At 36.5% G+C, this 10,578-nt stretch overlaps 1 pseudogene; it reads right to left on the reverse strand.

The window, feature by feature from the left end:
• Window positions 1-6,367: 6,367 nt before the first annotated feature.
• Window positions 6,368-7,401, reverse strand: LOC124961208 (Krueppel-like factor 3; annotated as a pseudogene).
• Between the last annotated feature and the right edge of the window lie 3,177 nt (window positions 7,402-10,578).

The following is a 10,578-nucleotide window of genomic DNA, read 5'->3' on the forward strand; positions in this document are numbered from 1 at the left end:
ATAGAAGACAAAGGGAAAAGCCAACACAGTTTTGGACATCTATACCTTGACAAAAGTGCCAAAAGTATGCATTGTAGAAAATGGAGTTCCTCAAAAATTGAAAACAGAACCACCATATGATCGAGCTATACAATGCCTCAGTATTTATTGAAATAATTTAAAGTCAGTACACTTTAAAGCAATGTGCAAAACCATGTTTATTACAGGACAGTGCACAATAGCTTACTATGAAACCAGCTTAGGTGTATCTCAATAAATCCTTGGTTAAAGACAATGTTGTATATACATAGAATGAAGTTTAATCAGTCATAAAGAAGAATAAAATTAAGTCATTCACAGGAAAATAGGTGAAAGTGGTGGTGACAATTTTGATACTCAGAGAAAAATGTTTTCCCATATGTGTAAAACAAGGGAAACATAAGAAAAATTTGGGGGTATGGATACACCATGAAGGTAGTTGTAAGGTACTTGTATCCAGACCAGTAAGGTAAGGATAAGTGTTCAGAGGGAGGGAAGAGAAGAGTGCAGGGAAGATATTGAGGAGTGAACCTGATCAAATGAGTTTTTATTTTTTTTAATGTATACACAAATATTCCACAATGAAATCCATTATTTTGTAAATCAGTATGTGCCCATGTTATACTATCATATTGTATCTCTCAATATCAGGTCATATTCATTATACTGGAGTGTGATAAAAAATGTGTTCAAAGTTTGCAATATTTTATACTTAACATGGCTTTAAACAGAAAAAAAAATCTGTTAACTAGATATTCAATCTACAGTAGAAGAATTGTCACTGGAACCCATGTTGGACTTTCCTAATTAAAATATTACATGTGTGAACATTGACAAATTAAAATAAGGAGAAAGAAGGAGTTGATACATATATATGCTTGATTGAAAAATGGTTCTGAAGACTTCCATTGAAATTAAATACATGATAGCTTTGCCTAGCAAATACAGAAATAAATCTATTATACAACATAGTGTCTATAGTTAATCATAATATATAGTACATAATGTATTAAAATATATTGAGAATGGATATTAATTGTTCTCACTACACAAATGATAATTCTGAGATAATGAATATTAATTAGCTAGATTTATTCATCCCACAATTATTTCTCAATATATCATGCTATATAAGATATAATTTTATTTTTTCAATTTAAGAGAAAATAAAAGAAAACAAAGTTTTGCACCTAATAAATATTCAATGAAGAAGTGAAAAAAATTCTTGTGTGTAGAACTCCCTCATTTTTTCCCGACTGAAATTGTTTTTTCATTTTGTAAAAAAGACTTTGGATCTATGCAGATAAGAATCAGACCATCATCTTTCTATAACATCTCACTGATCTACACAAAGTATTAGGGTTAGTCCTGATTTCCCTACAATCATTTTGATTAAGACAATTTAAGAAAACCATTTCTAAAATAAATAGTACCATATGCTATAAAACTAAAAGAAGAAAATTTTATTTTTCTGGCTCAGCTATTTAGGTTTCCCATACAGGTTACTTGCACTTTTTCTTCCAGATAGAAATTAAACTGCTTTTCCAAACAATGATCAGAGGCAGGAGCACTGAATAGTCACATCATTGTAGAGGATATTAGACATTAGAGATTCAAATTAAATATCACAGAGTTTGATAATCCCTGCATGACCTCAGTATTGAAATCCTTTAATACTTTAAAAATACTTGAGAAAAATTTTTGCTTCTGAGTTTTTGATGTTTAAATTCAAAATTTCAAATTTCTGTACTAACTGGATAAGGGAAAACTTTGTTTTCAAATTGTCATTTGATCATTCTAAGTGTATTCTGACCAATTTCACAGACTTTTAATTAAACTTTGGTTCTAAATTTATTGTGGGATAAACATCACATTCCAAATGTAGATAGGAAACTATACAAAAGCAATTCAATTTTCTACAACTCTCTGGAAAGCAATGTGCAAAATATGATTGACAATAGCATGCTCTTAAGCAATAACTTACATAAATTACTTAACAGAATTTCATGAGAAATAATGATTTTGGTAACAAATTAAAACACTAAAACTGAACTATTGAAAGCCTGATTTAAGTTGTAAAAGAAATGATACAATTTCTTCACATTAGAAAATTGATGAGTTGTTTACCTATTTCTCTTTCCATTTTCTTAATCTTAGACAAAGGAACTTAAGATAAACTGATGATACTGCTAATAAAATAAGTAGATGTGAAGTAAATCTTCAATTCTTTACTCTTTTAAAAATTTGTTCCTTTTAGTTATACATGGTAATGGAGTATATTTTGACAAATTTATACTAACGTGGAGTATATCTTATTCTAATTGGATTCTAATTGGTATCCTAGTCTTCTAGTTGTACATTACATGGAGATTTATTGTCATATTTTCATGTATGTACATAGAAAAATTGTGCCAGATCAAGTGGGTTTAATCCCAGGGATTCAAGGTTGGTTCAGCATACGGAAATCAATATATATAATTCACCAATGAATCAACTTAATGACAAGAATTGCATGATTATTTCAATAGATGCAGAAAAAAATTGACAAAATACTACATTTATTCATGTTCAAAATGCTAGAAGAACTAGGGGTAGTAGAAACTCACCTCAACTTTGTAAATCTACATATGTTAGACATCATTTTAAATGGAGAAAAATTGAGAGCATTCCAAGAACTGGAACAACACAGGGATGTCCACTTTCACCACTTCTATTTAACATAGTCCTTGAAACTCTCGCCAGAGCAATAACAAAAGTATGAAATTAAAGACATACAAATAGGAAAAGAGCTCAAACTATCCCTATCTGCTGATAATATGATCCTCTATTTAGAAAACCCAAAAAAACTCCACCAGAAAACTTGTAGAACTCACAAATTAATTCATAATAGCAAGATATAAAGTCAACATCCATAAATCAAACATATTCCTATATATTAGTGGTAAATCCACTAAAAGATATTGGGAGAATTATCCCATTTACAATAACCTCAAAAAAGTTAAATACTTGAGAATCTAACAAAAGAGGTGAAAGACTTCTGTGAGGAAAACTACAGAACATCAAAGAGAATTTGAAGACCTTAGAAGATGGAAAGATCTCCCATGTTCTTGGACAGGCAGAGTTAATATTGTCAAAATGGTCATACTATTAAAAACACTATACCTGTTTCTCTTGAATTTGAAGATAAATAATCACTGAAAAATAAGCCATCTCCTCCATGTCAAAACAAATTAGGAAGAATGACAACATATAAATAAAAGCTGTGATAGCAAATATTCCATTATTATTCTCATTTAATGGAAAACTACCTGGTTATTCACTGAAGCAAAATATGGGTATTAAATCATGTGCATCTCTATCACTTTAACAAGGTAATTTTAATAATATATATATATATATATATATATATATATATATTTTTTTTTTTTTTTTTTTTTTTTTTTTTTGCGGTGCTGGGGATTGAACCCAGGGCCTTGTGCTTGCAAGACAAGCACTCTACCAACTGAGCTATCTCCACAGCCCAATAATTATTTTTGATGAAGTAATCTTAACTTTTAACCTCATAGAACTTGTTTGCAACTCTAAAGTATTATGTATTTTCCTATGATCCTTAAAGTAGTAAAACATTTAAAACATAGAAATTTAAAATTGCTGTGTTGCATGACTTTATATTTCTAATAACTATACATTTCTGAAATCACTTGTAGGGTTACATGGTTTCAATTGAATAAAACAAAGTACTCAAATGATTATATCAACTATATAATCATAATGACTGCCTAAATATAAAGAGCTAACTTAGATGTTCCATCTGTCAGCACTAACATACCACATTTTACAACTGGCAAAAGGTTAATTTTCAATTTCTATTAAAGATGGCAGAAATTTAGTCATATAAAATGGCAGAAATGTAGCCATTTCATCTTATTTCTCTTCTTTCAAATCAAAGGTATATATTCAGGAAATAGTACTTCTCTGTCATCCCATGGAAGAAGTGCATGAAGTAAGAATATTGAATACAATGAAAATTGAGTCTGGAGTGTGAAGAAACCAAAAATGAGTGAATATATGGAAGAAATTTTGTATCTTTCAGGTCTCTGAAAGAGAATGAAATAATCATTTTAAGGGGCAAAACTTACTGACCTAACTTATTCTCAAATAGCATAAAGTATAGTGAGACTTTCACATCACTTCTAAAGTAAATGAATGCTCAATTACCATGTAAAGGACTAATGACAATGGAACTTTAGTCTATGCCACACAGGTTCTCTATTAGCCAGAAACAAATCCACAAAGTATAGAGGATGTGACCAAACCCAACTCACTCTCTTCTCACAGATATTTCTGTGACGAGTTAAAGAATTGATCAGTTCTTTTCAAAATTTTGCAATGTTTATCATGGGGTTCTTATGCAAATATATTCCAGGAAAGAAAAAGGGATATTCAAGTCAAACAAAATATAAAAAGAATGATATACTGCAGAAGTTTCACAGTGCTAACTTGATGAAAAGTATAAATTTTTTATAAAATTAAAAGCAACAAGTCTTTAAAATATAGAACTCAAGATATATATACTGGTTATTTTGTAGTATTATTTTCATCTTACTGCTTATAACCCTTACTATTCACTGAGAGCACTTGTGGTAGGTAGAAGACTGAACCCCCAAAGAATGACACATCTGAATCTCAAGCAGCTGTGAATATATTATATTATGTAAAAAGAGGGACTTATTACAGCTGATGGACTTGTGACTAGTATCAGCTGAATAGGAGATTTAACCTACATTATCTGGGTTGCCCAGTCCAATCACAGTGCACTTAAATGATGAGTAGAAAGGCAATAAAGGTCTCTATCAATGTGACAGAATGTGAAGATGCCATTGGTCATTGCCAGAGTTGAAGATGGAAGGTGTTAAGAACCCTGAAGTGTAGGTAGCCTCAAGCAGTTGGACACATTCTCCCCCAGAGGCTTCAGACAGGAGTGCAACCCTGCAGGAACCTAGATTTCAGTACAGTGAAAATCATTTTGAATTTCTAACCTCAGAACTTTAAACCCCTAAATTTGTGATAATTTCTTACAGCCAAAATAGAAAATTTAGCACTCAAGTAATACAGATGCAATTGTTAAAAAGTCATAAAGACAATATTATAGCAAGAAGTTTAAAAAGAGCATAATCTCATACTAGGATAACACTAATTCAAAAAATAAACATAACAGAAATGACAACACTAAAAAAAAAACCCCAAAAAAAACACAAAAAACAAAAACAAAAAAAAACCCCTACATTTGAAAAGGTCATGAATGACTATAAATTTAAAGAAAAATCTAACATAAAGCCATAGCTCAAATAAACCTCTTCTATGTGACGTTAAGGGCCATAAATAGTATACATTTATCAACTTAAAACTCCAGATAAAAAGATAAACTCAATGATTTTGAATATCTAAGAGTACATTTAAAACAAAGTAACTCAAACAATAGGGTTAGTTTCATAAGATATATCTAAAATACCATATAGGAACATTATATAATGCAAAAGTCAAAAATTATGGTGAATACAAGAAGGTTCTAAAATAAAATCATGTTGTTATTCTTTTAGTTCTCTTGTACCAGCCTGATTGAGCAAACAGACTAAGAAAAGAAAGAAAAGTTAAAAAATTTAATCAGGGTGTTATTGCCAATTTAATTATCTTTAAGTATCTTTACTGCCAGAAGTTAACTTCAACAGAATTCTCAAAATAGAAATGATACATACGTTTTTATGACTGTAGAATAAAACTTAAAGCAAAAAATAAATTCATGAAAAAATACTAAAAAATATTTAAAATGTCATTGTATATCAGAATATATTTAAGAGTAGAGTAGTACATATCATTGAAGAATTCCTTCAGTATAAAAAAAAAGTCAATCAAGCAAATAAATTTAAAAGAAAAAAACTACAAAATTATCACAAGAAAGTTTTGTTTTTTGACTAGCAGGATGGATACTGTATTTCTAAAGCATTTATTTTGACATTCTTTGAGGAATTCATGGAGAAACCAACAATTGGTTATGTTACTTTACATGTTTCCTTATTCTCATTACATTAAACGTTTCTATAAGAAGGGTTTGCTTAGCTTTCCGGGGTGGGGGGAATGTTCACATTCTTTAGGTCTGAACTGTGGTAAGGAGAGGGAGGAGTAGAGAGTGTGGACTACTGACCATATGGAAGTTTTGAATGATACAGAGATTCAGACCAGTTGAATCAAAATTAAAATGAACATGTAAAAAATGAGTTAGATAATGGGAGGGAGGACTGAGAGAGTGGCAGGAGAGTGGAGAGTCACAATGAGGCAGAGACAGAGGCTTTCAGAAAAACATGTGGCACTTCCTATGTAGGGCAAGGTGGTCAGAATGGGAGACGCTACGGTCACAGTATGGACACTGGAAAGTTTTGATTCCATTGTGGAAATGTCTTGTTAGTTCATCAGACCAAGCACATTTCCATGTGTATCCTTCCAATGTAAATTTGTAGGGTTATTCTCCTGTATGTGTTCGTCAGTGTGCTTTCAGGTGGGAGCTCTTAGTGTATACTTCATTGCATCCGTCATAATAGCATCTGTGTATCCTCTGCTTCCTTTGGGTATCTGGAGATTCCCCAGCTAAAGGTCTCTTCCCGGGCTGCACTATGACCAAGGGTGATTCTCTTTCAACAATGCTTGAGGGGGGCACAGCGAGTTCATTAAAAGGGGTGGTGACATTTTTCGGGATAATAATCTGTTCCCTGTGGTTCAATCCCAGGTTCAATTTTAATTTTTTTCTATAATATGGGCTTCTCATGTGATTTGATTACAGGTAGTTGCATGCTACTGTTTGAATTTTCCATCTCTTCTGACAAGGAGATCATGAGCGGCTGCTGGAGCTGGCTGGTGTACATGAAGGGGACAGGCTGCACCACGACTGACTGGATGACGGGCAGAATACCTTGGCTCCGGATTCCGTGCTGAGAGAAGGCAACTGCCATCACCCATGGCACGGAAAGCAGCACGCTGAAGGGCTGCACGCCCAGGGAAGTGGGTGAGCACTTATTAATCGGTGGGCTAGAAGAAGGCATGTTCAGCCTGGGCGACGCTCTCCTGGGCGAGGATGGAAACTTGAGTAAGGAAGGAGAATTCCCAGCCCAGGGAGGGGAACCACTTGTTCACCGTGAGGTCCACTGGCTCCACCCATAATCCATGTGATAGGCCCTCTGGGGTCTAAAAGAACTTATCAGGTAATGGTGGGGAGTAAATGGGACCACCAAGACAATTCAGAAAAGGGGAGTGGAAAAGTTGGTTCGGCCCTGTCAGAAACTGACTCTTGGACCGGGTGATCCTCCATTGCAGCATGGCATAGCAGCTCATTCTTGATATGTCTATCAAGTCCCAGAGATTCTACGTACCTGGTATTTGACAGAATATTTTTACTTTGCCATTATTTATGGAAGTGATAGTCAATGATTTTGGGGGGCAAACTGACCTGCAGCTATTGCTCTTTGTCATCTCACATTTCTTTTCCTTGCAGTTTCATTTCTGTGCTCTTTCGATGTTGTTTAAAGGTTCCCTATGTAACAGGATGCAACAAGAATGCCATTTCTAATTTTACCTAGCCTGGCTTCAGTGCTGACTTGTCAAGGCTGCTTTTGCATGTGCGATTTTCTGTATGAATGCATGCAGCTATCAGATTTCAATACCACCTTGTTTGGACTAAAAATTGAAATTCCTTCTCTAAAACATTCAGTTGTCCTCTTCATTCAGAATCCAGGAATCAGCCAGAGTTGCAGAGCACTTTTTTTGCAGCAGTGTCTAGTTTAACAATAAAAGTGCACATCCTGGTTTTCAAGATGGCGGGCTAGAGGGCGGCTGCATTTCATATTGCTCCAGGACACAGGATTCAAAAGAGGAGATAGTGAGAGACTTGGGACCAACTCAAAGCCGCCGGGTGAGTCTCTCCCATTGGGGAGGCGTCACGGATGGGGTGGTAGCCCTGGAATGCAGGGACCTTTGTGAAGTAGAGTTGCCCAGCGAGACGCCCCTCCCCCCACTGGAGCAGTAAACATGGACCACTGGGAACATCGTAGAGGTGGCTGCTCAGCACAGTGCTTGGACTCAAAGCAACCACTGGGGCTCTGGGCAGCTGCCTGAGGAGGAGCTGCGAGGCGAGCTGTTTGGACTCAGAGCGACAGCTTCTGAACACCAGGAGATTGCCTAGAGGAAGAGGAGAAGCACGGTGGGTCGCTTGGTCTAGGAGTGACTGCTTCAGAGCTACAGGCAGTTGCCAGAGGAGGAGCTGCGTGGTGAGCTGTTTAGACTCAGAGCGACCGCATCTGAACACTGGGGGTGCTGCCCGGAGGAAGAGGAGGAACATGGCGGGTCACATGGTCTAGGAGTGACTGCATCAGAGCTAGAGGCAGTTGCCAGAGGAGGAGGCAAGTGGTGAGTTTTTTGGACTCAAAGAGACCGCTCCTGAGCACTGGGGGGCTACCCTGAGGAGGAGGAGGAACAGGGCGGGTCACTTGGACTCCGAGTGACTGCATAGGGCTACGGGGGGTTGGCAGGAGGAGGAGATGCAAAGTGAGTTGCTTGGATTCCTAGTGACTGTGTCAGAACACCGGGCAGCTGTCCGGAGGAAGAGGTGTGTGGCGGGTCTCTGGGTCTCGGAGCTATTGTACAGGGCTCCAGGAGACGGCTCAGAGGAGGGGCTGCATAGCCAGGCGATTAGGTGCAGAGCAGGGTCCCAGGAGCTAGGCCACACAGAGACATGCCTAGGGATGGAGCGAAGTTAGCAGGACTGTGGGGCAGATTCTCTGAGGAGAGGCAGCCTAAGGAGACTCATCTGCGAAGGGTGAGGCTCCCAGGCCCAGGAGGTAGGTCCGGGACCCTGGGAAAATTGCAGAGGAAGACAGCTCAGCCCAGGTGGTAGTTGTAGATTGAGGGGAACCTCTAGGAGGGGAACTGACCAGCGAGACCTCCCCACTGGTTTAGTCTTCCCTGCCAGGTGAGGTTTTCCCACAAGGACGGTAAAACCAGAGACACAGGCTCAAACAGGCCTTGCCTCAGCCCGCAGCCCAGCTCCCCTTTGGATGACCAATGCTCAACAAGTGGAGGTACCTCTGCCCATTATCAAGGAATATACCCCACCTGAGGGACACCAACCCTAGAGAGGCAGCTTCCTTGTGGAGCACCACATTATCAACTTCCTCCAAGACTGCAGGCTACTGAAGGATAAGAGGAGATATACTAGCAATCTTCAGGAACATTATAAGTCAATAGAGGAAATTTGCAATATCTTAATGACCGACTGATTCCTGAACAATATGAGAAAACAAGTGAAGAAAATGCCCCAAACAAATCTAGATGTTACATCAATTAAATCCAATGACAGCATGGCAGAAGAAATGACAGAAAGGGAGTTCAGAATGTACATAATTAAAATGATCACGGAAGCAAAGGATGAGATGAAAGAACAAATGCAGGCATTGAATGATGAGATGAAAGAGCAAATGCAGGCATTGAATGATAGCACCAATTGACAGTTAAAAGAGCAAATACAGAAAGCAAAAGATCATTTCAATGAAGAGATAGAGATATTGAAAAAAAAAACAAACAGAAATCCTTGAAATGAAGGAAGCAATAAACCAAATTAAGAACTCCATAGAAAGCATAACCAATAGGATAGAACACCTGGAAGACAGAACCTCAGATATTGAAGACAAAATATTTAACCTTGAAAACAAAGTTGAACAAACAGAAAAGATGGTAAGAAATCATGAACAGAATCTGCAAGAACTATGCGATATCATGAAAAGGCCAAATTAGAGAATTATTGGGATTGAGGAAGGCTTAGAGAAACAAACCAAAGGAATGAACAATCTATTCAATGAAATAATATCAGAAAATTTCCCAAATCTGAAGAATGAAATGGAAAATCAAGTTCAAGAGGCTTATAGGACTCCAAATACACAAAATTACAACAGACCCACACCAAGGCACATTATAATGAAAATAACTCACATACAAAATAAAGACAGAATTTTAAAGGCTGTGAGAGAAAAGAACCAAATTACATTCAGGGGGAAACCAATACGGATATCAGCAGATTTTTCAATCCAGACCCTAAAAGCTAGAAGGGCCTGGAACAACATTTTTCAAGCTCTGAAAGACAAAGGATGCCAACCAAGAATCTTATACCCAGCAAAACTTACCTTCAAATTTGACGATGAAATGAAATCAATCCATGATAAACAAAAGCTAAAAGAATTTACAAAAAGAAAGCTAGCATAACAGAACATTCTCAGCAAAATATTCCTTGAGGAAGAGATAAAAACAAAGAAGCAAATCAGCAAAGGGAGGAATTATCCTAAAGGAACTGTCAAATAAAGGAGGAACCAAGGTGTGTCAAATAAATAAATAAATAAATAAAATTTAAAAAATGAACCAAATGACCTGGAATACAAATCATATCTCAATAATATCCCTGAATGTTAATGGCCTGAATTCATCAATCAAAAGACATAGACTAGCAGATTGGATTAAAAAGAA

The sequence above is a fragment of the Sciurus carolinensis genome, chromosome 12, assembly GCF_902686445.1.
Source record: "Sciurus carolinensis chromosome 12, mSciCar1.2, whole genome shotgun sequence".
NCBI lineage: Eukaryota > Metazoa > Chordata > Mammalia > Rodentia > Sciuridae > Sciurus > Sciurus carolinensis.